Source organism: Podarcis melisellensis, assembly GCF_964234715.1.
Source record: "Podarcis melisellensis genome assembly, chromosome: 2".
Taxonomy (NCBI): domain Eukaryota; kingdom Metazoa; phylum Chordata; class Lepidosauria; order Squamata; family Lacertidae; genus Podarcis; species Podarcis melisellensis.
In genome coordinates, this window is record NC_138529.1 from 113,386,149 (window position 1) to 113,413,023 (window position 26,875).

General features: G+C 47.1%; 2 protein-coding genes and 1 long non-coding RNA gene across 3 annotated transcripts in view; all 3 read left to right on the top strand.

Annotated features, from left to right (window-relative positions):
- LOC309361170 (uncharacterized protein) overlaps positions 1-26,875 on the top strand; it is a gene marked incomplete at its 3' end in the record, with an annotated part of 122,090 nt that overhangs the window by 36,455 nt on the left and 58,760 nt on the right. The gene's annotated exons all lie outside the window — the stretch shown is intronic.
- The window catches only part of LOC309365370, a 102,166-nt gene that overhangs the window by 30,476 nt on the left and 44,815 nt on the right, over positions 1-26,875 (top strand). The window lies entirely within an intron of this gene.
- LOC309365118 (uncharacterized protein) overlaps positions 1-26,875 on the top strand; it is a 58,268-nt gene that overhangs the window by 17,430 nt on the left and 13,963 nt on the right. The window lies entirely within an intron of this gene.

Here is a 26,875-nt window from a genome sequence, read left to right on the forward strand (position 1 = left end):
ATGCTTCCTTGCAATACTGATAAAATCAAACCACCCCAATGCTTTCAGCCCCAGAAGAGGAGCTCCCCTTGGTGTCAGGGGAGGGGTCCAAGGGAGCATCTGAAGCCCTGCCATTCCTTCTGTCCCTGGCCCCTTCCCCTCCTTTCTCTGCCATCCCAGGGCCACTCTTGACTCCACAGCAGGAGACTGGATCTGTCTGTGATGGTGAGATGTCCTGGCCGGTTGAAGGACCACTTCCTGTTTCCTACAGCTCCATCCTTCTTTCTCATGCAAGGTGGAGTCATGAAGCAGGCAAAGACTGAGCACACCTAAGGGTGGCGCAGCGGGTGGGTGGGATTCTGCTTAACCTTTCCCTGTCTGCTCCTTTTTGGATCCAAATCCCCACACAAAAAGGGGCTTTGTGAGGGCCCAATCAGTGTTATGAAGCTGCACTGAAAATCATTGCTTTGTGGCCGTAAGAGACCCTTCTCAAAAAAACAAGCATCAAGAGAATTTAAGCTATAGAATTTAAAACAAACAGATAATTACAAAAAAAGAAAGCAGTCTGGTGCCACGTTGCGTAGGAGTTACTTTAACACACTCTACCTGGGGCTGCCTTTGAAAAGAGCTCAGAAACTTCAATGGCTCAAAGAGCTGCAGACACTTTGCTGACCAGGGCTGGCTATAGGCAGCATAGGACTCCCATATTAGAACAGCTCTGTCTGCCTAATCGTCTGTTTCTGGACACAATCAATGATTCCACAAGAAGAGGAAGATTGATTTGGAGTGCCGCATTTTCAAAAAAGATGGACACAGGACTATTTCTTTGTGGAGCTGAAAGGCATGCCCGTGTGCCTCATTTGTGGTGAGGCCCTCTCCGTCCTGAAGAAGGCCAACCTGCAGAGGCACCACAGGACAAAGCACATCCAGTACAAGGGACTTCCAAGGGCAGCTGCGCCTGGAGAAGGTCAAGGCGCTGAAAACAGACCTGTTGGGTAACCTGTGGCCCCTCCAGATGATGTGATATTGCAACTCACGTCTTCTTTAGCCGTTGGCCACGCTGGCTGGGGCTCATGGGAGCTGGAGTCCAAGGATCTAGGTCCACAAATGCCGGGGACATTTCAAATCCCTCCTCAGTCGTGAAGCCGATTGGGCGACTTAAAGCTGGTCACCATCTTTATGCAAAACCTCCCTCGCAGGTTTGCTGTGTGCGTGAAAGCAATATATCTTGTGGTGGGCTTGATGAGGGGAGTGTGGAACAGAAATGTAATTCATAGATAAGAAGACAGGAAATAATTCTGAATCTGACTGAAAATAAAGGATTCTTTGTCTCCAAATTGCATATAGCAAGCACCTGTGTTGTTGAACTCTAGCTGAAGTCTCAGCATCTGGTTCCTCAGCACTCTGCACTCTCTCTCTGGAAACCTCCAGCTGTCAGGTGACAGGAACCAGCCAATGCCTCCCAGTTCAGAAACAGTCTGCCAAGAGCTGAGACTGGAAGTAGACAACCAAGGAAACTTAGGGGAGCATTTTCATTTCCATGCTTATGAATATTGAATTGAATCAATTCATCTGATGTGTTCAAAATAGTAGAGAATATTTATGGTTGACACCACCTTGGGATAGTTTTGACAGGAATTCGGGGAACTAGGAATATTTTTAGTTCCATCTGGGTTGATGGATCAGCAAATAGCTAGAGAGGATTAAGGGGTGTGGGCGGGAATCAGGCCTTGTTTCTCATGTGACAGATAACCGATTCCACAGGTCTTAAATGTGACCATTTACGACACAAGATCTACCCACCAGGGAAGAATGGCAGATGAAGGTGATGGACTATATGGAACTGGCGGAAATGACTGGCAGGATCCGAGACCAGGGAGAAGAGTTGGTGGAAGAAGATTGGAAGAAATTTAAAGACTATTTACAGAAACATTGTAAAATTAATGAATGTTAGAAAGATATTGGAATGAACTTATGTGGTTTTAGCAGAAATGTTATAAAGGATTAGGAAAAAATAGACTGTTAATTGGTGAAACGAGGGAAAGTAAAGTTATATCATATTAAGATAAATTACAGGACAAAAATTGTAAAAGATGGAAAGGATTTGCTGAAATAGTTAACCGAACTAGAATATAAAAAAGGGAGGTGTGAGGAGGTCAAGAAAACAAGCTAACGAATGATAAGTTATAGGAAGATTCGATGTGTTTTTTTTTAATGGACTTTATTTTTCTGTTTTTGTATTTTTTTCTTTTTTTTCTTTGCTTGTTATGATGTGTTGTTTTTGATGTTGTTTAATATGATGTTATTATTTTTTCTTTTTGTAACCTTTAAAACCTTAATAAATATTATTATAAATAAATAAATAAATGTGACCATTTGCTGCCTCCCAAAATTATGCTTAAGCCTTTCCCCTCCCCACCAAAAAACAACAACAACTCAAACATGGTATCTCGTCTTGTCAAACGGGCCAATATAATGTTCATTTGGCAAGTTTGTTGTTGTTTAGTCGTTTATTTGTGTCCGACTCTTCATGACCCCATGGACCAGAGCACGCCAGGCATTCCTGTCTTCTGCTGCCTCCCGCAGCTTGGTCAAACTCATGTTCGTAGCTTTGAGGACACTGTCCAACCATCTTGTCCTCTGTCGTCCCCTTCTCCGTTTGCCCTCCATCTTTCCCAACATCAGGGGGGTCTTTTCCAGGGAGCTTTCTCTTCCCATGAGGTGGGCAAAGTATTGAAACCTCAGCTTCAGTATGTGTCCTTCCAGTGAGCACTCAGGGCTGATCTCCTTCAGAATGGATAGGTTTGATCTTGCAGTCCATGGGACTCTCAAGAGTCTCCTCCAGCACCATAATTCTTTTTTTAAAAATAAATAATATTTATTAAAGTTTCAAAGAATTACAAAAAGAAAAAGAAATCAGAAAAAACCAAAGTACAGAAAAATAAAAACAATTAAAAACAAATCAATCTTTACATGTCTTTCATTTACTTGTTTCCCTGACCTCCTCACACCTCCCTTTTTTGTATTCTAGTTCAATTGGTTACTTCAGCAAATCCTTTCCATTTTTGCTTTTATCTTAATGATTTATCTTAATATATTGTAACTTTACATTCTCACCTATTCATGATCTAATTTTACCTAATTCTATAACATTACTGCTAAAACCGCATAACTTCATTCCAGCATCCTTCTAACATTTCTTAATTTTACAATGTTTCTGTAGATAGTCTTTAAATTTCTTCCAATCTTCTTCTGCCGACTCTTCTCCCTGGTCTCGGATTCTGCCAGTCATTTCCGCCAGTTCCATGTACTCCATCACCTTCATCTGCCATTCTTCCCGGGTGGGTAGATCTTGTGTCTTCCAATACTTTGCAATAAGTATTCTTGCTGCTGTTGTAGCATACATTAAAAAATTTCTATCCTTCTTTAACACCAACTGACCGACCATGCCCAGGAGAAAGGCCTCTGGTTTCTTTAGAAAGGTATATTTAAATACCTTTTTCATTTCATTATAGATCATCTCCCAGAAAGCCTTAATCCTTGGGCATATCCACCAAAGGTGAAAGAATGTACCTTCAGTCTCTTTACATTTCCAACATTTATTGTCAGGCAAATGATATATTTTTGCGTGCCTAACTGGTGTCATGTACCACCTGTATATCATTTTCATAATATTCTCTCTTAAGGCATTACATGCCGTGAACTTCATACCTGTGGTCCATAACTGTTCCCAGTCAGCCAGCATAATGTTGTGTCCCACATCTTGTGCCCATTTAATCATAGCAGATTTCACCGTTTCATCCTGAGTGTTCCATTTCAACAGCAAGTTATACATTCTTGACAGAGTCTTAGTTTGGGGGTCTAACAGTTCTGTTTCCAATTTTGATTTTTCCACCTGGAAGCCAATCTTCTTGTCCAAATTGTATGCCTCCATTATTTGGTACAGTGGTACCCCGCAAGACGAACGCCTCGCGAGACGAAAAACTCGCAAAACGAAAGGTTTTTTCGTTTTCGAGTTGTCTCGCAAGACGAATTTCCCTATGGGCTTGCTTCGCAAAACGAAGCTTGCCCCGGGGACAGCGGGTCTTCTCTTTTGATTCAAGGGGCGGCGGGGAGATCGCTTCTCCCCACCGCCCCTTGCTTCAAAAGAGGTCCGGGGGCAGCTCTTCCCGCTGCCCCCGGACCTCTTTTGAAGCAAGCGGCTGCGGGGAGATCGCGTCTCTCCGCAGCCGCTTGCTTCAAAAGAGATCCCGGACCTCTTTTGAAGCAAGCGGCTGCGGGGAGATCGCGTCTCTCCGCAGCCGCTTGCTTCAAAAGAGATCCCGGACCTCTTTTGAAGCAAGCGGCTGCGGGGAGATCGCTTCTCTCCGCAGCCGCTTGCTTCAAAAGAGATCCCGGACCTCTTTTGAAGCAAGCGGCTGCGGGAGATCGCGTCTCTCCGCAGCCGCTTGCTTCAAAAGAGATCCCGGACCTCTTTTGAAGCAAGCGGCTGCGGGGAGATCGCGTCTCTTCGCAGCCGCTTGCTTCAAAAGAGATCCCGGACCTCTTTTGAAGCAAGCGGCTGCGGGAGATCGCGTCTCTTCGCAGCCGCTTGCTTCAAAAGAGATCCCGGACCTCTTTTGAAGCAAGCGGCTGCGGGAGATCGCGTCTCTTCGCAGCCGCTTGCTTCAAAAGAGATCCCGGACCTCTTTTGAAGCAAGCGGCTGCGGGAGATCGCGTCTCTCCGCAGCCGCTTGCTTCAAAAGAGATCCCGGACCTCTTTTGAAGCAAGCGGCTGCGGGGAGATCGCTTCTCTCCGCAGCCGCTTGCTTCAAAAGAGATCCCGGACACCTGCCCCAGCCGCTGGGCTTCGTAGCGCTGCTGCGAAGCCGGGCGGGGGGCGGGAACACCTGCCCCAGCCACCCCGCTTCGGAACGCTGCTCCGAAGCGGGGTGGGGGGGGCGGGAACACCTGCCCCAGCCGCCGGGCTTCGTAGCGCTGCTGCGAAGCCGGGCGGGGGGGCGGGAACACCTGCCCCAGCCGCCGGGCTTCGTAGCGCTGCTGCGAAGCCGGGCGGGGGGCGGGAACACCTGCCCCAGCCACCCCGCTTCGGAACGCTGCTCCGAAGCAGGGGGGGGCGGGAACACCTGCCCCAGCCACCGGGCTTCGTAGCGCTGCTGCGAAGCCCGCGCCCCCCAGCCTTCAGAAGAGGTCCGGGGACAGACTGTCCCCGGACCTGGTCTGAAGGCGGTTTCCCTAGGAACGCATTAATTGATTTTCAATGCATTCCTATGGGAAACCGTGCATCGCAAGACGAAAAAACCGCAAGACGAAGAGACTTGCGGAACGAATTAATTTCGTCTTGCGAGGCACCACTGTAATAATGAAGCCAGTATCGCACTTTGTTTTTTAGTTTTTCATAGCTCTGCAATTTTAATTTATCTCCCTCTTGTTCCAAAATTTCCCAATATTTCAGCCATTTGGCCTCCATATTGAGCTTTTTCTGAGCCTTCGCTTCCATTGGTGACAACCACCTTGGGGGTTTATTTTCAAATAAGTCCTTATATCTTATCCAGACATTAAATATTGCTTTCCTGACAATATGGTTTTTAAACGCTTTATGTGCTTTGACCTTATCATACCACAAATATGCATGCCACCCAAATACATTATTGAAACCTCCTAAATCCAAAATGTCTGAGTTTTCAAGAAGCAGCCATTCTTTCAGCCAGCAAAAAGCAGCTGATTCATAGTAAAGTTTAAGGTCTGGCAGGGCAAATCCACCTCTTTCTTTTGCATCAGTTAGTATTTTAAATTTTATTCTGGGCTTCTTGCCCTGCCAGACAAATCTAGAAATATCTCTCTGCCACTTGTCCACAATCCAACAGTCCATCTTGTCCACAATCTGTAAAGTTTGAAACAAAAACAGCAGTTTTGGCAGTACATTCATCTTTATGGCTGCAATTCGACCCAACAATGAAAGCTTCAGATTTGACCATATTTCTAAATCCTTTTTCACTTCTGTCCAGCATTTTTCATAATTATCTTTGAATAAATTCACATTCTTGGCAGTCATATTAACCCCCAGGTATTTCACTCTCTTAACCAATGTTAAACCTGTCTCCTTCTGAAACCTCTCCCTTTCAGTCACTGTTAGATTTTTCTCTAAAACCTTAGTTTTTAACTTACTCAACTTGAATCCTGCAACCTGACCAAATTCTTGAATCAGTTCCAATACTCTTTTAGTACTAGATTCTGGCTCCTGTAATGTCAATACTAGATCACCAGCAAATGCTTTCAATTTGTACTGTTTGGCTCCGACTTGTATACCGTTAACCAATTGGTCCCTTCTAATCATATTTAAGAGAACCTCCAGGACCGATATAAAAAGCAATAGGGAAATTGGGAACCTTGTCGTGTTCCCTCCAGCACCATAATTCAAAAGCATCAATTCTCCATCGATCAGCCTTCTTTATGGTCCGGCTCTCACTTCCATACATCACTACTGGGAAAACCATAGCTTTAACTATACAGACCTTTGTTGGCAAGGTGATATCTCTGCTTTTTAAGATGCTGTCTAGGTTTGTCATTGCTTTTCTCCCAAGAAGCGGGCGCTTTTTAATTTCGTGACTGCTGTCACCATCTGCAGTGATCATGGACCCAAGAAAGTAAAATCTCTCACTGCCTCCATTTCTTCCTCTTCTATTTGCCAGGAGGTGATGGGACCAGTGGCCATCATCTTCGGTTTTTTGATGTTGAGCTTCAGACCATATTTTGCGGTCTCCTCTTTCACCCTCATTAAGAGGTTAATTCCTCCTTGCTTTCTGCCATCAAGGTTGTGTCATCTGCATATCTGAGGTGGTTGATATTTCTTCCGGCAATCTTAATTCTGGCTTGGGATTCATCCACTCCAGCCTTTTGCATGTTGAATTCCGCATATAAGTTAAATAAGCGGGGAGCAATATACAGCATTGTTGTAAAGGTAAAGTAAAGGTATCCCTGCCCGTACGGGCCAGTTTTGCCAGACTCTAGGGTTGTGCGCTCATCTCACTCTATAGGCCGGGAGCCAGCGCTGTCCGCAGACACTTCCGGGTCACGTGGCCAGCGTGACAAGCCGCATCTGGCGAGCCAGCGTAGCACACGGAACTGTTGGGATACTGCCAGGGAGATAAAGTCCATCTGAGCCCCCATGCCGGCTGCCGGACGATCCATCGACCTCCCGTAGATTCAGTATCAGCAATTAGCGACACGAAGCCTTAGAAATAGCTTGCCACATTCTTGGGCTGGTGCACACTCTGTCAGCAGAATTCACACAGCAAAAGTTGCACTCAGGAGAGTATAATTTAGAATGTTTATTCAGTGTTGGTCAGAACAAAGAACAAACATGACTGCCTGCTAGCGTGTTCTGGCGCAGAGAGAGAGAAAACGAAAGCAATAGCAAACATAAACATCCTGTAAAAGGAAATGCGCAGACTCTGTGACTCACAAGCCTGCTCCCTCTTAAGGTGGAATGGAAATATCCTAACATCCTCCCCCTTTCCGTGTAACCTGTAGTACCTGTGGTTCAACCCAATTGCAACCTCTGTACGTAAACCTTAAGTTGTTCTCTGTTAACAACCTTAGACAACAGATCAGCAGGAATTTCATTTCCTGCCATGTAGGACACCTGAATCAGTCCTTTCTGAATACACTCTCTTGCACGATGTAGCTTAATCTGCAAGTACTTGGTTCTTTGCTTGCAACTCTCTGAGTTCAGCAAAGCCAAACAGGATCTATTGTTTTGATACACTTATATAGGACATTTCACAGTAACCCCAATGTCCTTAAACAGTTGCATCAACCATTCACAATCCATGAGTGAAAATGACAAAGCATTGAGTTCTGCTTCACAGGAACTTAGGCTCACTGTCGTCTGCTTTTTGCACAGCCAGTCAAACAGACAGTGGTTGTACATGTAGCACACTCCAGAAGTGCTTGTACCATCCGTGGTGTCACTTCCAAAACTTGCATCTGCAAAGATTTCAAGACCTCCAGTCTTCTGACTGGTGAACCTCAGCCTGTAGTGCATAGTCCCTTTCAAATAGCAGGCTATGCGCTTCAGAGCTTTCCAATCCTGAACAGTAAAATTGTTAGCATGTCTGCTAAGCAGGTTAGTGCTTACAGCAATGTCAGGTCTTGAGCAGTTACAGATATGTAGCCGTGTTGGTCTGCCATAGTCAAAACAAAACAAAAATTCCTTCCAGTAGCACCTTAAAGACCAACTACGTTAGTTCTTGGTATGAGCTTTCGTGTGCATGCATGTGTGTATCTGAAGAAGTGTGCATGCACACAAAAGCTCATACCCGGGAAGGTAAACGGCGTTTCTGTGCACTGCTCTGGTTCACCAGAAGTAGTTTAGTCATGCTGGCCACATGACCCAGAAGCTGTACGCCGGCTCCGTCGGCCAGTAAAGTGAGATGAACGCCGCAACCCCAGAGTTGTCTACAACTGGGTCTAATGGTCAGGGGTCCTTTTACCTTTACCTTTACTTGAAGGACCAAACCAAGAATTACAACTATCTCTTCCTCAAAATGGTTCAGCCTCCGCCACCTTTACTGCAGTCAACTGAAGGCAACCAACTATGCCCTGGGCCCCCCGATCTTTCTCACTGCCAATGAAAACTAATAAATGAAAAGGAAGAGAAGCTACCCATGTCACACTGACACAAACACCTTGCATATGAACTTCGTAAAATAATGAAAGTGTACTACCCCTCCCCCCCCCGCTCGCTCTCCCCACCTCTCAATTCCCCAACCTTACACTGTATACAACATTAAAGTCTGTCTGTCTTTGAATTTTTATGATATCCAAAGTAACAGAGTAGCTTACAGTTAGGAAGCCAAATAGTTATTCTAGTTGATAGTTCCTTTTTACAGACTATACAGTGGCCAGACTCTTGCTATTCAAAAGAACTTTACTTTCATAATCATATAACTGAGAAGAATAGAAGAGGAGTCTGTAACCTGAAGTGTATGTAACCCGAGGTACCACTGTACAATCTTCTGCTTATTCAAACACGGGCACGTTCTCCCTTGAATTCTCTTATAGTTTGTTATGAAACATTTTTCTTTCACATCAGCCGTATTGTCTCTGTTTCTGCACAGGTTTCTGCTTATTAACATTTAGTGGCCGCAAGGACCACATAACACCGGTCCTGAGAGATCTGCATTGGCTCCCAGTACGTTTCTGAGCACACTTCAAAGGGTTGGTGCTGACATTTAAAGCCTTAAACGGTCTTGGTCCTGTATACCTGAAGGAGCATCTCCACCCCCATCGTTCAGCCCGGATATTGAGATCCAGAGCCGAGGGCCTTCTGGTGGTTCCCTCATTGCGAGAAGTGAGGTTACAGGGATTCAGACAGGGGGCCTTCTCTGTAGTGGCGCCCACCCTGTGAAACACCCTCCCTTCAGATGTGAAGTAAATAAGCAGCTATCCTATGTTTAAAAGACATCTGAAGGCAGCCCTGCTTAGGGACGTTTTTAATATTTAATGCTGTATTGTTTTTAACACTTGATTGGAAGCTGCCCAGAGTGGCTGGGGAAACTCAGCCAGATGGGCGGGGTATAAATAATAAAGTATTATTATTATTATTATTATTATTATTATTATTATTATTATTATTATATAATGATCTTCCTCTGCTTCACTTCAGATAATTCAGTGGGGCCTCTTCTCAGTTCATTCTCTTCTGGATCAGTGCCTTAATCCTTTGTAGATTCTGTATATCACAGAATAACCATTGAGATGTCCCCAGATGTTGTTGTCCAGTTCCCATCAGCTTCAGCCAGCAGGGCAGACAGTCAAGGATGATAGAAACTCTAATCTGGACCTCACCACCTGGACTCTGCTGCCCTATATCCTTCCCATTTAAAGAAATGTGAAAATTAATTTTGGACGCTATAGATTTATCCTGGTCTGGAGCATGCAATGGCTTTTGTTTTGCAGCTGTGTGATTTCTGCTCATATTGTATTGTGGTGGCCATTGGCTATAAACAATAAAATTTATAGATACGGTAGATTGAACTGCAAAAATAAGTAATAAAATGATTTTATTTTTTTGGTTCTCACTCCAAAATGGTGTGTATGTGTTTGGTTATATTGGGGGGGGGGTGGAGAAGTATGAAGGCCAAAACCGTTCCCCTCCTCTGCTAAATGGATGCAGGAGACCAGAGGCAGCGAATGAAAAAGCAGGGAAAGAGAAACCCTCCAAGTGCCACTATTTCCCAGGCATGTCCCTGATTTAGAGAAGCTGTCCTGGTTTCTGATTTGATCCCAGAATATTCCGCTTTACCTTAGGGTCTCCCTATTTTCATTGAAGAAATGCTGGAGGAAATGGAGTTATCCGACCCCCGGGCCCTCTGAGAAGGCAATCCTGTATAGGGACGTTTGAAAATGTTTAATGTTTTATTATGTTTTTTATATATGTTGGAAACTTCCCAGAGTGGCTGGGTCAACGTAATAAGATGTGCGGTATATAAATAGGAGAATTATATTTATGGAATGGGATGTTCCTATTTTCATCAGAGAAATGTTGGAGGGTTTGGAAAGGTTGGTTGGTGGAGCTAAGTGATTGCATGATCCCAACCAGCAGAGCTGGGAACTGGATTGTCTCCTCCAGCTACCCATTCGGGCTGCAGGCATAGCTGTCAACCTTCCCTTTTTTTGCGGGAAATTCCCTTATTCCAGTGCCATTTCCAGGTGCTATTCCGGACTGTTAGATATCCAGTAGACTGTCCCCGGGACAGGAGAGGCTGCTGATCCTTTATTTTCAAATCTGAAAATTGACAGCTATGGCTGCAGGGTGGCATCGTCCCAGCTTTCTGAAAATATTTGCTGATAAGGAAACCATTGACTGCACATCAGATCACAAGGAGACTTATTTGTACAACATTCTGGATATCCGAGAAGATGCCAGGTAGATTCCAATGATACAATAAATTTTGAGGGACAGCGCAAGGGGGCGCATCCAGCCTCGCAGCCTCCCAGGGCCCAACCCACAGCCAGCGAGCTCTGATGCCCAGAGAGGCAGGAAACGGGGCCATCCAGGGGGACTCGGGAGCGGCTGCACTTTCCTGTCCCCGCCGAGGAGAGCGGAGGAGCAGCGGCCCCGTGGCCTGGCGAGTTTCCCCGGAGAGGAGCCGGATTCCGCTGCAGGGACGGAGCGAGGAGTCCGAGGTGCAGGAGGCGGGGGGGGGGGAGGAGGAGGAGAGCAGGTGGGCCTGGCAGGATGAGGCCCCGAGCCCAGCTAGAGGCTGCAGGGCGCCCCCCAACCGGGCAGGAAGGGGAAGGGGCGCAGCGGAGGGGCAGGGCATCTGCAGGAGGGCACAGGGGCAAACATCTCTGGCTCAGGCTGGCACGGACCCTGCCGGAGACCCTGGGGAGCTGCTCCCTTCAGTCCTGAGCTCAAGGGGCAGAATGAGGGGTCCAAGGCAGCTGCTGCTTCCCGATGGACGATGCATATAGTCGCTCACGGATCAGCGGCGTACCTGGGGCTTTTGCCTCCCCTGTCCCTGTCCCTCATCAGGGAGCCCCGTCCTCTTCCACGGTCCTCCCCACGGCGGAGAGGGAAGGGGAGGCGGGGGAGGAAGAGCAGTGCAACAGGGAGGTGTCCCTCTCACCCTGCAGCCCCCTGACACCCTTTGCAGGCCACTACTCCTGCCCCCCTTCCTCTGCCAGTGCCATTGATAAATCTTTCGCCCTCCTTCATGAATTAGTCTGATCGCCTTTGAAAGCTCTCTTTGCCACCACCATCGTCGCATCTTGTGGCAATGATGTCCGTCAGGTTCATTTAGCAAGGAAATGGCTTCTTTTGCCTGCCCCAAATCAAGGTCCACTGTGCCTACACATGGAGGTTCTGTTGATCTGTCACAACAATTAAAACAGCTGATAGATCTATACTCCAGAGAATGCATCTGATCTTTTCTCAAGCTGTCAAAGTTAGTGACCTCTTGTGTCTGCGTGTAAATAAGTGAGACAGGCTTAAGCCTGGTTTCATTAATTGTTTTATTTCCACCTTCCTCAGTAAGGCAAATGAAGGCTGAGGGTTGAAGTGAGTGCCAGATTTGGGAAGGCAGAGGAAAGGAGGATTCTTTGTTCAGATTATTCATGTTCAGATTATTACTCATTTCATTTCTATACTACTTCATATTTTTTAAGGAAAAAAATCTCAAAGCAATTAATGGAAAATCTCATTGCGGTTTGTGTCCATAGGATGTTGAGAGCATTAACTCTGTAGATCCAGTTCTCTCCTCCTGATAGTCTCAGATTTGATTGTTCTTTCTGATAGAGCAGGAGGAACGAAACGTTTATGGGCTTAAAGCTGCATTGATTCTGGAGGCCACATTCCAGTGAGCTTTGTGGCCAATGTATGCACATGATTGCGCACACAGAAAAGAGATGCAGACCATAAAGTCACATGCACACACGCCAGAGGTGCTGCACACACTCACCAGACATGCCATCTAGCATACATACAAGTCTTGCAAACACAAACAACATGTTTAGACCTTCCAACCCCAGTGCTGGGGTGGAGGAGAAATAAGAGCACAAGAGGACCCTTCTGAATTAGCAGTGAGATCTGTGGAAAAAAGACCCTTCAGATTGTTCTTTAGAAATCCTCTTTAAAGAGCAGCCAGAGGGATCATTTATTTCCAGATCAGGGCTTTTACCCATTTCAGCACTGTGCTTGGAGTTGAAATTGGAGTTGAAATTGGAGTTGAAAAAATCTCTCCAAGGGCCCTTTAGGCATCTTTCTCTCCAGGACAGACAGAGATCTTCATCCTATGATCAGATCAGGAGATGGAAACGGCAGGGACTAGCAGGACACATGAAGTGGGTTGTTTGATTTTGTTGGCCAATATTCCTTTTGCCTGTTTGTTTCTTAGGCTGTGCAGATCCCATACATTTAAAGCACATGGCTTCCCCCAGACAACCACGGGACCTGTAGTTTATTGCTACAGTTCTCAACACCCCTAACAAACGGCAGCTCACAGGATTTCTTGGGTGAAGCCATGTGCTTTAAATGTTAGGTGGGTCTGTTGCAGCCTTATCCATATACAAAGATCTGTTGCTGCCTTTCCAACATGCTAGAAGTTGCAGCCAGGATCAGCATTCCCTGTCCACTGAACATGCTTAGTCCTCTCACTGGGTTGTTTTTGGATTTCCCTCCCTCTGCCTTGGTCCCCCCCCCCAAATATTATTTGTACTTCTATAAACCTTGATGTTTCCCCCTCCTCCCTGGGTGGAGTTGTTTGGGTGACATAATGATTGTTATTCACAGCCTGGGTTTCCAGCACTGGAGGTCACAGATCCACTGCCTCTCGACATGGAGGTTCTGTTTAGCTATGGTGGTGAATATTCCTCCTCCCTGCACTTTCTCTCTAATCCACTTTTAAAAGGTTTGCTAGACCAAACTTTCTTATACATGGGAGTTTTGTGATCATATCTCCTTCTGTTCTTACTTTACCTAAACAGCTGCAGGGGACTCTGAATTTCATCAGAGCAGAAGCTACGTCAGAAGAGGGGTCCTTCCACCAACCTCCATTTTCCTCCTCTAAATTGCCTCCATTTCCAAAATGCTCTTTTCTCCCCACTGAGATAAAAATCTTGGCACGTCTTGCAGCCTCAGCACTGCCATGTGCAGTGCAAGTAGAATAACACTGGCCTACCTTGCAAGGTCGTTGCAAGATTTATTCAGATAATGTCCATGTTCAGATGACTGAATCACAGCCTGAAAAGATGGGTTACAATATGAACAGTTTTTAGTACATTGCTGTACTAATGTACATTTGGTGCATTACGATAAAACCTAAGTTGACCCAAGTTCAAAACAAAAAACTGTAGCCACCACCCCAGTCTCCTGGCCTCCACAACCAGAATGCATCACTCCAGGAAGGACTCTCACCCAACCTTTAGTGAGAGAGGGGAAAAGAGAAGGACTCCGCATGGGTAGTTGCACAAATTTACCAGCTGTGGTCCTGCACGGCAGCAAGGCTAACAAACAGGGGAGCTGGGAACGTGCTGGTCCCATATCTCCCTGCATCTGCCTCCTGACCTAATTGTCCCAGCTTACCTCATGATTGGGCCGGCCCTGAGGGTGAACTGTGATGAAACCAGGCACTCTCTTATGAGCCATAACTAACAAACTTTCCATTTTGCCCAAACCAGGAAACTACGGCTGCCAGCTTTGGAATAAGCTGGGATATTAAGCTACCTTCAAACTGTGCTTGGTCAAAACAGGAAACTCTGGTTGATCAGTGGCTTCGTGGTTTGACTGTTCCCACTGATAGCAGTAGAAATAGGAAGTCCTGTTGCGTTCAAAGGGGTTGTTTGGACAGAGTCTCTGATCAGCATGCCTAGCAGGACAGGCTTAAAAAGGTAAAGGGACCCCTGACCATTAGGTCCAGTCGTCACCAACTCTGGGGTTGCAGCGCTCATCTCGCTTTATTGGCCGAGGGAGCCGGCGTATACCTTCCGGGTCATGTGGCCAGCATGACTAAGCCGCTTCTTGCGAACCAGAGCAGCGCACAGAAACACCGTTTACCTTCCCGCTGGAGCGGTACCTATTTATCTACTTGCACTTTGACGTGCTATCAAACTCCTAGCTTGGCAGGAGCAGGGACTGAGCAACGGGAGCTCACCCCGTTGCGGGGATTTGAACCGCCAACCTTCTTATCAGCAAGTCCTAGGTTCTGTGGTTTAACCCACAGCGCCACCCGCGTCCTAGGACAGGCTTAGGAAGCAATTATTATTATTATTATTATTATTATTATTATTATTATTATTTGCATCCTGCCTATCTGACTGGGTTGCCTCAGCCCATCTGGGTAGCTTCTAACAAAATAAAAACTATCAACAATTTCCTTGTAAAAGGCTGCCTTCGGAAGTCTTCCATTTTGTAGAAATGGCCTTCAGTTTTAAAGAATTGCCCTCTTTAAGGAATCACGTGGTGTAAATATGTATGTTGTCCACTAGGTCCAAACGCAGACAGACTCACACATGGTAGGAGCAAGCAATGCTCTAAAGTGCTTATCTTGCGAACATCTAAGTGGTTTACTCCTGACCAAAGCTCCTGTTTTCCAAAAGGACAGGAGGGGGAGCAGTGGAGGAAACGGATGGGTTTGAAGGCTCTTTCCATCAGCCGCCTCTCTCCCCTGAGGAACAAGAGCAAAGGGTCAGGGCAGGATGACAGAGGAGGAGGCAGCGAGGGCAGAGGGAGCAGTGGGCGGATCCACCGCCTCTCCCAGGGGGTCCAGATGCAAGCAAGGGGCTTCCTTCTTCTCCATGCAAGGGCCACCCATGTATTCAGAGCAGTCCTTTGCAGATTAACTCTTAAGTTCCAAGGGCCACTAATGTGCATACCATGCCAGCCTTAGGAAGGGAGGTGGGACAGGCAGGTGAAAGGATTGGCAAAGGTGTTTGAAAATGGGTGGAGGCTCTTGGGAAGGGGGTGCCCAATTGGGACTTCTCCAGGGGCAGCAGGATGTCTTGGGCAGGAGAATCCCTGCAGGGGCTCTCAGACTCCCTTGGCTTCTTCTTCTTCCCTCCCAGGAAGCTGCAACTTGCTCTGGATTCTGCACTCCTCAGGAAGCTGAACCTGCAAACCTAGCTGAGACTGAACCTGCAACCCTGGCCAGGATGGAAAGAGGAAGATGGACGGTTGACTTGGTCAGGCTGTCTCCCACATCCCTCCCCACAACCTCTGAGCATTCTCTCCCAGGACCCTTGGAGAAATCTGGTGAGTTCCAGGGGAGAGGAGATGGGGACAGGGATAGATGGGTGGTGGAGGGAGAAAGAGGAAAAGATGGAGAGGAGACAAATGGAAGGAAGTTCCTGACAGGAAGAAGGAAGGGATGAGGCCTTCTCCAAAGCAGCTCTTTTTTTCTTGAATCCTTTTCCTAAAGTAGTGGGGAAAGATTTTCTTCCTCCAGGCTTTGAAATCTTCGCTGTTATTTCCACGGTGGGAAAAATTGATGATAATGATGTTGCACAACAATCCTGAAAAACGGATGAAGGGGAATGGATATTCTTCCCATAATTATTTATGATTAATGTATTAAAATGTTTCTATTACTCTTATTTTTTATAGACAGGGTCAGAATGATACATTCCACCAGCATCAAAACACAATAAATGCATGCACCTCCCCAGTTTGGTGGGCTTAAGGGACAAAGGACCCGTTATCATGATACAGAATTCCTGTGGCTGGAGGCTCTACACTTAGGATTGGGCATATAAAGTCCAAGAGTGTCTGGAATTATAAGCAAATTGTGTAAATCTTAGAGACTGGGGTTGTTTGTGAGAGTGAGTGAGTGGGATAATAATTTTTAGCGCCCCTTTGTAATGGCTTGGTTCTCCTGCACAGACGCGAGACAACTCCAGTAGTAATTATCTCAGGTTTATTGCTCAAACTCACAAATCACTGTGGAGCTCAGTCTTCAGCCTGCTCATCCCAGCTTGCAGTTGCCAAGTCTTCCAGCAAAGAAGCCCCCACTTTCGCTTTCTTTTCCCCTCTCGCAGATTCTCTCGAGCCTACGATTTTTTGGACAGGCTATTTCCAGGGTCTCTGTGTCAGACCTCAAACTGGAGATAACAGTCTGTCCCCACCCCGTCGGCACCCCCTCTTCCTGCTCTTTGTTCTTTGCTCCTGCTGCAACTTGGCTGCTCCTCCCCTGCTTCACATTCCAACCGAATCACATCTCTTACGTTCTCAGGCTCTGTCAGTGGAGCCACGAGAGGCTTGAGATTCACGGAGCTGACACCCTGTAATTTTGTCCGGCCCTAAGCTTCCATGGAGATACTGTGGTACAACCTTGGTGCAAAATTCAAAATAAGTACACAAAGCCAACAAAGAGACTCAGAGGTTTATAGTGGCACCAGCTTTCCTGGTCAAGAGTCCACTTTGTCAGACTGCAGCCCACAAAAGCTTAAGCCATAATACATTTATCTGCCTATAAGGGCTGCAAAAGATGAATAAACAGAAGCGTAGTTCATCTATGGAATCTATCCTACAGGAGACAGTGATGGCCAGCAACTTGGATAGCTTGAAGAAAAGGATAAGACTGACGTCTCTGCTCTGCCCTCGTGGTCTAGGCAATAACGCTTCTTAATACTAGTTTCTGGAAAGCACCGGAAGGCAGAGAAGACTCTTGTGCTCCAATCCTGCTTTCCGGTTTCCCACAGGCATCTGGTTGGCCTCTGTGAGAAGAGGATGCTGGACTAGGTGGGCCTTTGCCTGATCCAGCAGGCTCTTCTTAGCTTCCAATATATTGCAATATTTTTACAGTTACATGTAGCAGTTATGTTTTATTTATTTCACAAGGGAAATACTGTTACTCGAGCCTGAGATCATTTCTTCATTCAGAAAGAAAAAATAGATGTGTCTAATAAGGCAATTCCACCATAGATCTGTATTATAAAACGATGGTGCTTTATTAAGTTTGAATGGAGTGATCATGTGTTGCTCCTGCCATTATCTCATCTGCTTTTCAAAAAATATGGAACCTAGAGAGGACAGTGGAGAATGAAGGTGTTAAAATGAGAGAAGGTGCAGATTGGAATTGACATCTGTTCAGTTCCCTTTTTGTCTTTCTTGAAAGTCTAACAGGTTTTTTTTTCCTCCCAGACTTCCAAACAGGTGAGGAAGATGAAAGTCAGAATTCTATGGAGCCACCTGTCAATTCATTGGGAAGAATAAAGAAACTGACAATACAAGAACAAACTCACAAAGGAGAGAAACTATTTGAATGTATGAAGTGTGGAACGAGCTTTAGTCATAGTCAAGCACTTAGAATACACCAACGTACTCACACAGGGGAGAAACCATTTGAATGTGTTGAATGTGAAAAGAGCTTCAGTACCACTGGGAAACTTAGAATACACCAACAAACTCACACAGGGGGAAAACCATTTAAATGCATAGAATGTGGAAAGATCTTCAGTGATAGTGGATCACTTAGAGTACACCAACGAACTCACACAGGGGAGAAACCATTTAAATGTATTGAATGTGGAAAGAGCTTCAGTCAAAGTGGACGTCTTAGAATACACCAACGAACTCATACAGGGGAAAAACCATTTAAATGTATGGAATGTGGAAAGAGATTCAGTGATAGTGGATCACTTAGAATACACCAACGAACTCACACAGGGGAGAAACCATTTAAATGTGTGGATTGTGGAAAGAGCTTCAGTGAAAGTGGAAAACTTCGAATACATCAACGAACTCACACAGGGGAGAAACCATTTGAATGTGTGGATTGTGGAAAGAGCTTTAGTCGAAGTGGGACACTTAGAATACACCAACGAACTCACACAGGGGAGAAACCATATAAATGTGTGGATTGTGGAAAGAGCTACAGTCAAAGTGGAGAACTTAGAATACACCAACGAATTCACACAGGGGAGAAACCATTTAAATGTATGGAATGTGGAAAGAGCTACAGTCGAAGTGGAGAACTTAGAATACACCAACGAATTCACACAGGGGAGAAACCATTTAAATGTATGGAATGTGGAAAGAGCTTCAGTCGAAGTGGAGAACTTAGAGTACACCAACGAACTCACACAGGGGAAAAACCATTTAAATGTATTGAATGTGGAAAGAGCTACAGTCGAAGTGGAGAACTTAGAGTACACCAACGAACTCACACAGGGGAAAAACCATTTAAATGTATTGAATGTGGAAAGAGCTTCAGTACAAGTGGGAAACTTAGAAGACATCAGCAAACTCACACAGGGGGAAAACCACAGATACATTAATAAACTGCATAGGTCTTTTTTACCTTTCCTTCTATGCTTCCTTGCAATACTGAGAAAATCAAACCATGCCAATGCTTTCAGCCCCAGAAGAGGACCCTTGGTGTCAAAAGAAAGCAGTCTGGTGCCACATTTCGCAGCAGTTACTTTAACACACTCTACCTGGGGCTGCAACATCAACAACTTTTTCCAGGGAGCCTTCTCTTCTCATGAGGTGGCCAAAATATTGAAACCTCAGCTTCACGATCTGTCCTTCCAGTGAGCACTCAGGGCTGATCTCCTTCAGAATGGATAGGTTTGATCTTCTTGCAGTCCATGGGACTCTCAAGAGTCTCCTCCAGCACCATAATTCAAAAGCATCAATTCTTCGGCGATCAGCCTTCTTTATCGTCCCGCTCTCACTTGCATACCTCACTACTGGGAAAACCATAGTGTCAGGGAACTGCCATCGGAAAGAGAGATGGTGCAGAGGCTCCAGCAGACTAGGAGAGATTCTGCAGCGGAGGAGGGAACCAGCAGGGGGAGAGCAGAAGCTCCGGCAGAAGGGGAGTCGGAGGAGGGAGGGCTCTGGGATACTTCTAGTGAGAATAGTGCAGAGGTAACAAGACCCCCGTTGGCAACTCCCACCCTTCGCCGGAAGCTGTCACGCAGAGAGTCACGAAGGCGCATGTCCGTGAAACAACTTTTATGTTGGCGTAAATTTCGTAGACGCCCACTGTCAGATTCTACCAGCGACTAACGGAGTCACGCCTTGGGAGGCTCCGTTAGTGCCTCGGTTTGGTTGACCAGCCAAACACCAGAGGGATCAAGCTTTTACGCACAAGCAGCTCATTATCCCATCACAGCAATCTGACAGTCTTTGAAAGCAGCTTGTGCAAGCAGAGGGCATCATGAGCGAACCAGCCGGAACCGCAGGAGCTGGAGCTGGAGCAGGTCCAAGCCTGGAGGAAAGGTACAGGGCGTTGGAGGTCCAGCTCGCGCTGCAAACGGCGAGGCTTGAGGAGAGGAGGGCTCAAGATGCGGATAAGGGGAAAACCGCCCCACTTGCCAGAAAGGTGCCTGGATTGGTGCAGAGATTTGGGGGGGATCCCAGGAACTATCAAGCCTTTAGAACGGAGATGCAATATGCTCTCAATCTACTGTTTGATGACTTCACCGATGAGAGCTCTAGAGTGGCGTACGTAATTAGCCATCTAGAGGGAGGGGCGAAGGACTGGGTTCGACCCCTGATGGCAGCCAATAATGATATCTTAAAGGACACGAGGAAGTTTTTTCGCGCCATGGACTTGATGTTTTCCAGCGAGATTGAGCAGGGGGTGGTGCGGAGGCAGTTGATGGCGTGCAAACAGGGGAGCCGATCTGTACGTGAGTACTGGACTGAGTTCACTATGCTTATTCATAGACTGGGGTGGGATCTAGCAAGTGAACCTATTCAAATGTTATTTGAAGAAGGGCTCTCTCCGACAGTGAAAGATGAACTTTCCCGGGCGCCCAGGGCGGAGTCTATGGATCAGCTGACTAAATCTGCGCTGTCCATAGGAGTGCGCCAAGAAGCAAGAGCTTTGGAAAAGCGGGAAGGAAAGGGGGAACGTTGGAAGGACTTCCGCATTCCAGAGATTCCGGAGCAGTCTTTCCCGCCCGCAGAGCCGATGGAACTGGGAACAGCGCGCGCGCGCGCAGTTTCAAACACCAGTGAAGGGCGGAAGAAGGAGGGAAAGAGTGCCAAGAGATGTTATCTCTGCCAACAGCCAGGGCACTTTGCCAGAGTTTGTCCGCAAAGGAAGGAATGGCAGGGCATGGCGGGAACTGTTGGGGGAAAGGAGGAAGGAGAAATAGAGGAGCAAGTAAAAGCCAACGCCTGGTTGCCAACATCAGGGCACAGCAGCCAGGCCAGGGAGTAGTGAATGTGCCCACGCCGGAACCTCCAAGACCAGCGCTTGTGATAGAGGTGTTGCTGGAACTGTCAAACGGACACCCACTAAAGATAAAAGCGCTATTGGATTCAGGAAGCTCCTGTAATTTCATGAGTAAGGAGTTTGCTGCTGAACACCAGATACAAACTCTCCCATTAAGTAAGCCTTTGCAAGTAACCACGATTGATGGGAGGGAACTGTTGGGGGGAGAAGTGAGCCAACAGACTGTACCAATGATTATGAGGGTGGCAAGACACACAGAACTGATAGCGTTTAATGTAGCCACCTTGGGAGGAGCTCCCATCATTCTGGGAATGAGCTGGCTGGCACTACACGATCCGCTAGTAGGCTGGCATCAGAGGGTGGTTTCCTTTGGATCAGCACATTGCCTAGAACACTGCAAGGAGGGAGAGGGTCAGGCAGGGGCCAGAGCCACTCTAGCAGGGATGGAAGTGACTGACAAGGGGAAGGTGCCACCACAATACGCTGATTTGATTGACGTCTTCAGTGAAAAGGAAGCAGATAAACTGCCCCCGCACAGACCCTTTGACTGTCAAATCACCTTACTCCCAGGAGCACAATTGCCAGTGGGCAAGCTGTACGCCATGTCAGACCGTGAGATGCAGGAGTTAAGGGAGTTCATTGACAAGAACCTCAAGCGAGGTTTCATCAGAGAGTCACGAGCAGTGGGGGGCAGCCCAGTGTTCTTTGTGGACAAAAAAACCACGGGTAAACCCAGGCTTGTGTGTGATTTCAGGGCCCTAAATGCTGTGTCAGAACCAGTGACTTTCCCTATGCCCAGAATTGATGACATTCTGACACGGGTGAGAAAAGGGAAGATTTTTACCAAGCTGGACCTTAGGGGGGCATATAACTTGATACGTGTGAGGAAGGGGGATGAGTGGAAGACCACTATGTTCACCCCCTTGGGGGCGTTTGAGTACCTAGTTATGCCTTTCGGATTACAAGGGGGCTCCGCCTGCTTTCAATCATTCATGAATCACGTCCTGGGGCCATTGCTCTACAAGAACTGCGTGGCGTTCTTAGATGATGTCCTGGTGTACTCAGAGAATGAGGAGCAGCATGTGCGAGATGTTAGAGAAGTACTGAGCAAACTGCGAGAAAATCGGCTGTGGGTGAAACTGGAGAAATGCCAGTTTCATAGCAGGGAGGTGGAATTCCTGGGGTACCGGTTGTCTGACAAGGGGTTGGCTATGGATCCCAGCAAGGTTCAAGCGGTACTGGAATGGAAAACACCAAAGACCAAGAAGGACGTGCAAAGGTTCCTGGGCTTCGGAAACTTCTATAGGAAGTTCATCAAGAACTTTGCCCATTTAACAGCGCCCATCACGGATTGTCTTAGCAGCAAGAAAAAATTTGCTTGGACGGAAGAAGCGCAACGGGCATTCGAACGCTTAAAGGCAGCGTTTGCGTCGGAGGAGCAACTTTTGCACGTGGATCTACAGCAACCAATGCGAGTGGAGACTGACGCGTCAGACCGAGCGGTAGGGGCCGTGCTTCTCCAGCCGGGGAAAGATACGTCTGAATGGAGACCGTGTGCATTCTTCTCGCGGAAGTTGAACAAATCCGAGAGGAACTACACAGTATACAACCGAGAACTGCTCGCCATTCATGAAGCATTCCGGAGATGGCGGCACTTGCTGATTGGGGCGCAGCACAAGGTTCAAGTCCGGACTGACCACAAAAATCTGGAGTACTGGAGAACAGCCCGAGTGCTGAACCAGAGACAAGTGAGATGGGCCCAGGAGTTCTCCAAATTCAATTTTGAGATTCGTTACGTGCCAGGGTCCGAGAACGTAAGGGCGGACGCTCTTTCCAGAAAGCCTGAGTACTTAGAGGGGGAGGGCGCGCCGGAAGCAAGGCATGTAATCCCTGAAGACCGCTGGGTGTGTGGGGCGGCTTTGGTGGGGCAGAAAGAACTGTTAGAGGGTACGGAGAACGACGAATACGCCCAAGAGAAACTCAGAGAACTCAGGAGGACAGAGGAGAACACAGGGGGGTTTGAAGAAAAGAGTGGGGCGTTGTATTACAAAGGGGCACTGTACATACCCGATGGGGAACTGAGGGGCAGAGTACTCAAGCAGTTGCATGATAGCCCCACAGCGGGGCATTTTGGACAGCACAAAACCATGTGGTTGGTTACCAGGGAGTTTTGGTGGCCCAAGGTGAGGGAGGACGTACGGGAATATGTCAGGGGTTGCGACAGGTGCCAGCGAGCGAAAGGGGAGAGGGTGGCGCCAGCGGGGCTCTTACAACCCTTACCCACACCAGAAAGGCCATGGGAGGCAGTCTCCATAGATTTTATGACGGACCTGCCAAAATCCAAGGGCAAAACGGCGGTCATGGTAGTGGTAGATCTATTAACTAAGATGTGTCATTTTATAGCCTGTTCACATGCGGTCACAGCGGAGGAAACCGCCAAGTTGTTCGTAGAGCATATTTTCCGGTTGCATGGCGCCCCCTTGAGGGTGGTCAGCGACAGAGGGAAACAGTTTACTTCCAGGTTCTGGAGGAAACTTATGAGCTTACTGCACGTGGAAATCAATTTCTCCACTGCCCGGCACCCGGAAACAAATGGGCAAGCGGAAAGGGCAAACGGGATTTTACAACAATACCTGAGGTGTTATGTAAAGGACCGAGAAAATGATTGGGTAGATAAGTTACCTCTGGCAGAATTTGCCTACAACAACGCTGAGAACGTGTCCACAGGGATGAGTCCCTTTCTGGCAAATTATGGGTGTCATCCCAGGGCATTTCCAGGAGAAGGAGGGGAGAGGTGGAGCGTGCCGGCGGCGGAACATTTTGTTGAAGAGATGGAAGCCATCCACCGTCAGCTACAACTTAACTTAGAGAGAGCCAAGGAAGAATATAAAAAGCAAGCAGACAGAAATAGGAGGGAAGGTGAAACTCTAAGGGTGGGAGACCGGGTGTGGCTATCCACCCAGGGACTACCTTTCAAGGGGGGTTGTAAGAAACTGAAACCCAAAAGATTGGGACCCTTTGAGGTCATACAGCAGGTGAACCCAGTAGCATTCAAACTCAGACTGCCCAGTCACATGAAATTGCACCCAGTATTTCACAGGTCATTACTGTCGCCGTACCGAGAGGGACGTGAATGGGGGGGGAGCGTGAGAGAGAGGTCTCCCGAACGCCCGTGATAGAAGAGAGAGAACGCGACATGAACGTGGCAGGAATCATTGATTCCAGGTGGAAGGGGGATCAGGTGGAATATCTGGTAGAATGGAAGGGGGAAGTAGAGTCGGAAAACACTTGGGTACCCACTGAGGTAGTCAATGACGAGGTTTTAATAGAAACATTTCATCGGCGTTTCCCAAAAAAACCGCAACCCGTGGCACGATTTAGAAGGGAACACTTTGGGACCACCGATGAGGAAGGAGAGTTTGGAGGGTTCCCAGAGTCAGGGGTGGGTGAGGAAGCTGACTCCGACGAAGAAGAGGAAGACGGGGAGAGAGACGGTACGCCATGGTTAGAAGCGTTTGAATCCTCGGACGACGAGGAGAGTTCCTTTAGGGGCTTTCCGCCCTCACCGCCAGTGGGAGAGGAAGCGGGGGGTGAAGGGGGCCCTGAGGGGGAGGTGGATGTCAGGGAACTGCCATCGGAAAGAGAGATGGTGCAGAGGCTCCAGCAGACTAGGAGAGATTCTGCAGCGGAGGAGGGAACCAGCAGGGGGAGAGCAGAAGCTCCGGCAGAAGGGGAGTCGGAGGAGGGAGGGCTCTGGGATACTTCTAGTGAGAATAGTGCAGAGGTAACAAGACCCCCGTTGGCAACTCCCACCCTTCGCCGGAAGCTGTCACGCAGAGAGTCACGAAGGCGCATGTCCGTGAAACAACTTTTATGTTGGCGTAAATTTCGTAGACGCCCACTGTCAGATTCTACCAGCGACTAACGGAGTCACGCCTTGGGAGGCTCCGTTAGTGCCTCGGTTTGGTTGACCAGCCAAACACCAGAGGGATCAAGCTTTTACGCACAAGCAGCTCATTATCCCATCACACATAGCTTTAACTTTACGGACCTTTGTTGGCAAGGTGATGTCTCTGCTTTTTAAGATGCTGTCTAGGTTTTGTGGAGATTTATTGATTAGGTCTTGACCTAATGATTAGGCTTAATTGCTTTACGATCCTCAATTAGCCATTTACAGCGGTCCGGCACACTTCTTCTGCGCAGCTCTGCTTTCCGTCTCTTCAGTCACACTTTGCAGAGTAAACACAGCGGGGAAGCTGTCGCTAGCTTTAGACAAACACACAAAGTACAGGTTTGCCTATTTACAGTTCTTTATTGTGACATTTCTCAGAAAAACAGTCCATCACTGCTTGCAGCCATTGCAAACATGTCCGTCTTCCTCTAAAGCACAGAGGAAAGAGAAAGAACAAAGAACAAGCTCCTCCCACCTTCGAATCGCTTACGTCAGAAAGTAACGCACACCTGAGAACACTTAACCAGTTAAGTTCTGAACTCTAACAGGTTTGTCATTACTTTTCTCCCAAGAAGCAGGCGCTTTTTAATTTCGTGACTGCTGTCACCATCTGCAGTAATCATGGAGCCCAATAAAGTAAAATCTCTCACTGCCTCCATTTCTTCCCATTCTATTTGCCAGGAGGTGATGGGACCAGTGGCCATCATCTTCGGGGTTTTTGATGTTGAGCTTCAGACCATATTTTGCGCTCTCCTCTTTCACCCTCATTAAGAGGTTAATTCCTCCTCGCTTTCTGCCATCAAGGTTGTGTCATCTGCATATCTGAGGTTGTTGATATTTCTTCCGGCAATCTTAATTCTGGCTTGGGATTCATCCACTCCAGCCTTTCGCATGTTGAATTCCGCATATAAGTTAAATAAGCGGGGAGCAATATACAGCCTTGTTGTACTCTTTTCCAATTTTGAACCAATCAGTTCCATATCTAATTCTAACTGTAGCTTCTTGTCCCACATATAGATTTCTTATGTTAAGGAAATTAGTTGGGGCACATCTTTAAAGTTATTAAATGTTACAGATATTATGCCTGAATGTATCCTTTCAACTTGACAGCTCAGGGAAGTTACCGTATGTTTTGCTCTATAAGACTCACTTTTTCCCTCCTAAAAAGTAAGGGGAAATGTGTGTGGGTCTTATGGAGTGAATGCAGGCTGCACAGTTCTCACAGAAGCCAGAACAGCAAGATGTGTTGCTACTTTCACTGCGCAGCGATCCCTCTTGATGTTCTGGCTTCTGAGATTCAGAATACTTTTTTTCTTGTTCTCCTCCTCCAAAAACTAGGTGCGTCTTGTGGTCTGATGCGTCTTAAAGAGCGAAAAATACGGTACCTAGCTTTAAAAATAATATAAAATCAACTCCTTTGCCAGTTTCCTCCATTCCAAAGCTATTTTCCCCTTGAAAAAGGACTCCAGGAAGTGTCCAGGGGTGACAGTTGCTGAGCTGGGCCAAGGAAAGCCTAATCCCGTCACCAAACTTGCCAAGGGGCCAGACATGCAAAGGAAGTTCTATTGTACTTTGGGTGATGGGACTTCAGAGGTGTTTGCCTATGCTAATCTTATACCTGAGTCTTGCCCTGACATGGGCATGCTTATGCTAATCTTGTATCAATGACTTGTCTGGACATGTTTGCCAAGGTTAGACTAGTGTAACCCCTGTCTACCCCTCCGCTATTGTGACATGTCAGTGATGTAACAATCATATAGCAATGATGCTCTACGAACTGTATTCTGGGATATGGTGGGAAAGTTTTAAAAGTCTTTGTCACCCCATGCTTGGGGTCCAAAATTCCTCTTTGAACCTGTTGCGCAATAAACTTTGATCTACAGCTATTTGCTCCAGTTGGTGGCTGGATTCCTTCCTTTATTCTGCAAGGGACTTGCGGGCTCTTCCCAACGAGCTGGTTTGACTGAACAGCCTCACACCTAGATTTTTCCAGAACACTCAGGAGACCAATGAGGTGATCAGGCACCCCCATTTCTTTAAGAACTTGCCATAGTTTGCTGTGGTCGACACAGTCAAAGGCTTTTATGTAGTCAGTGAAGCAGAAGTAGATGTTTTTATGGAACTCCCTAGCTTTCTCCATAATCCAGCATGTTTGCAATTTGGTCTCTGGTTCCTCTGCCCCTTCGAAATCCAGCTTGAACTTCTGGGAGTTCTCAGTCCACATACTGCTTAAGCCTGCCTTGTAGAATTTTAA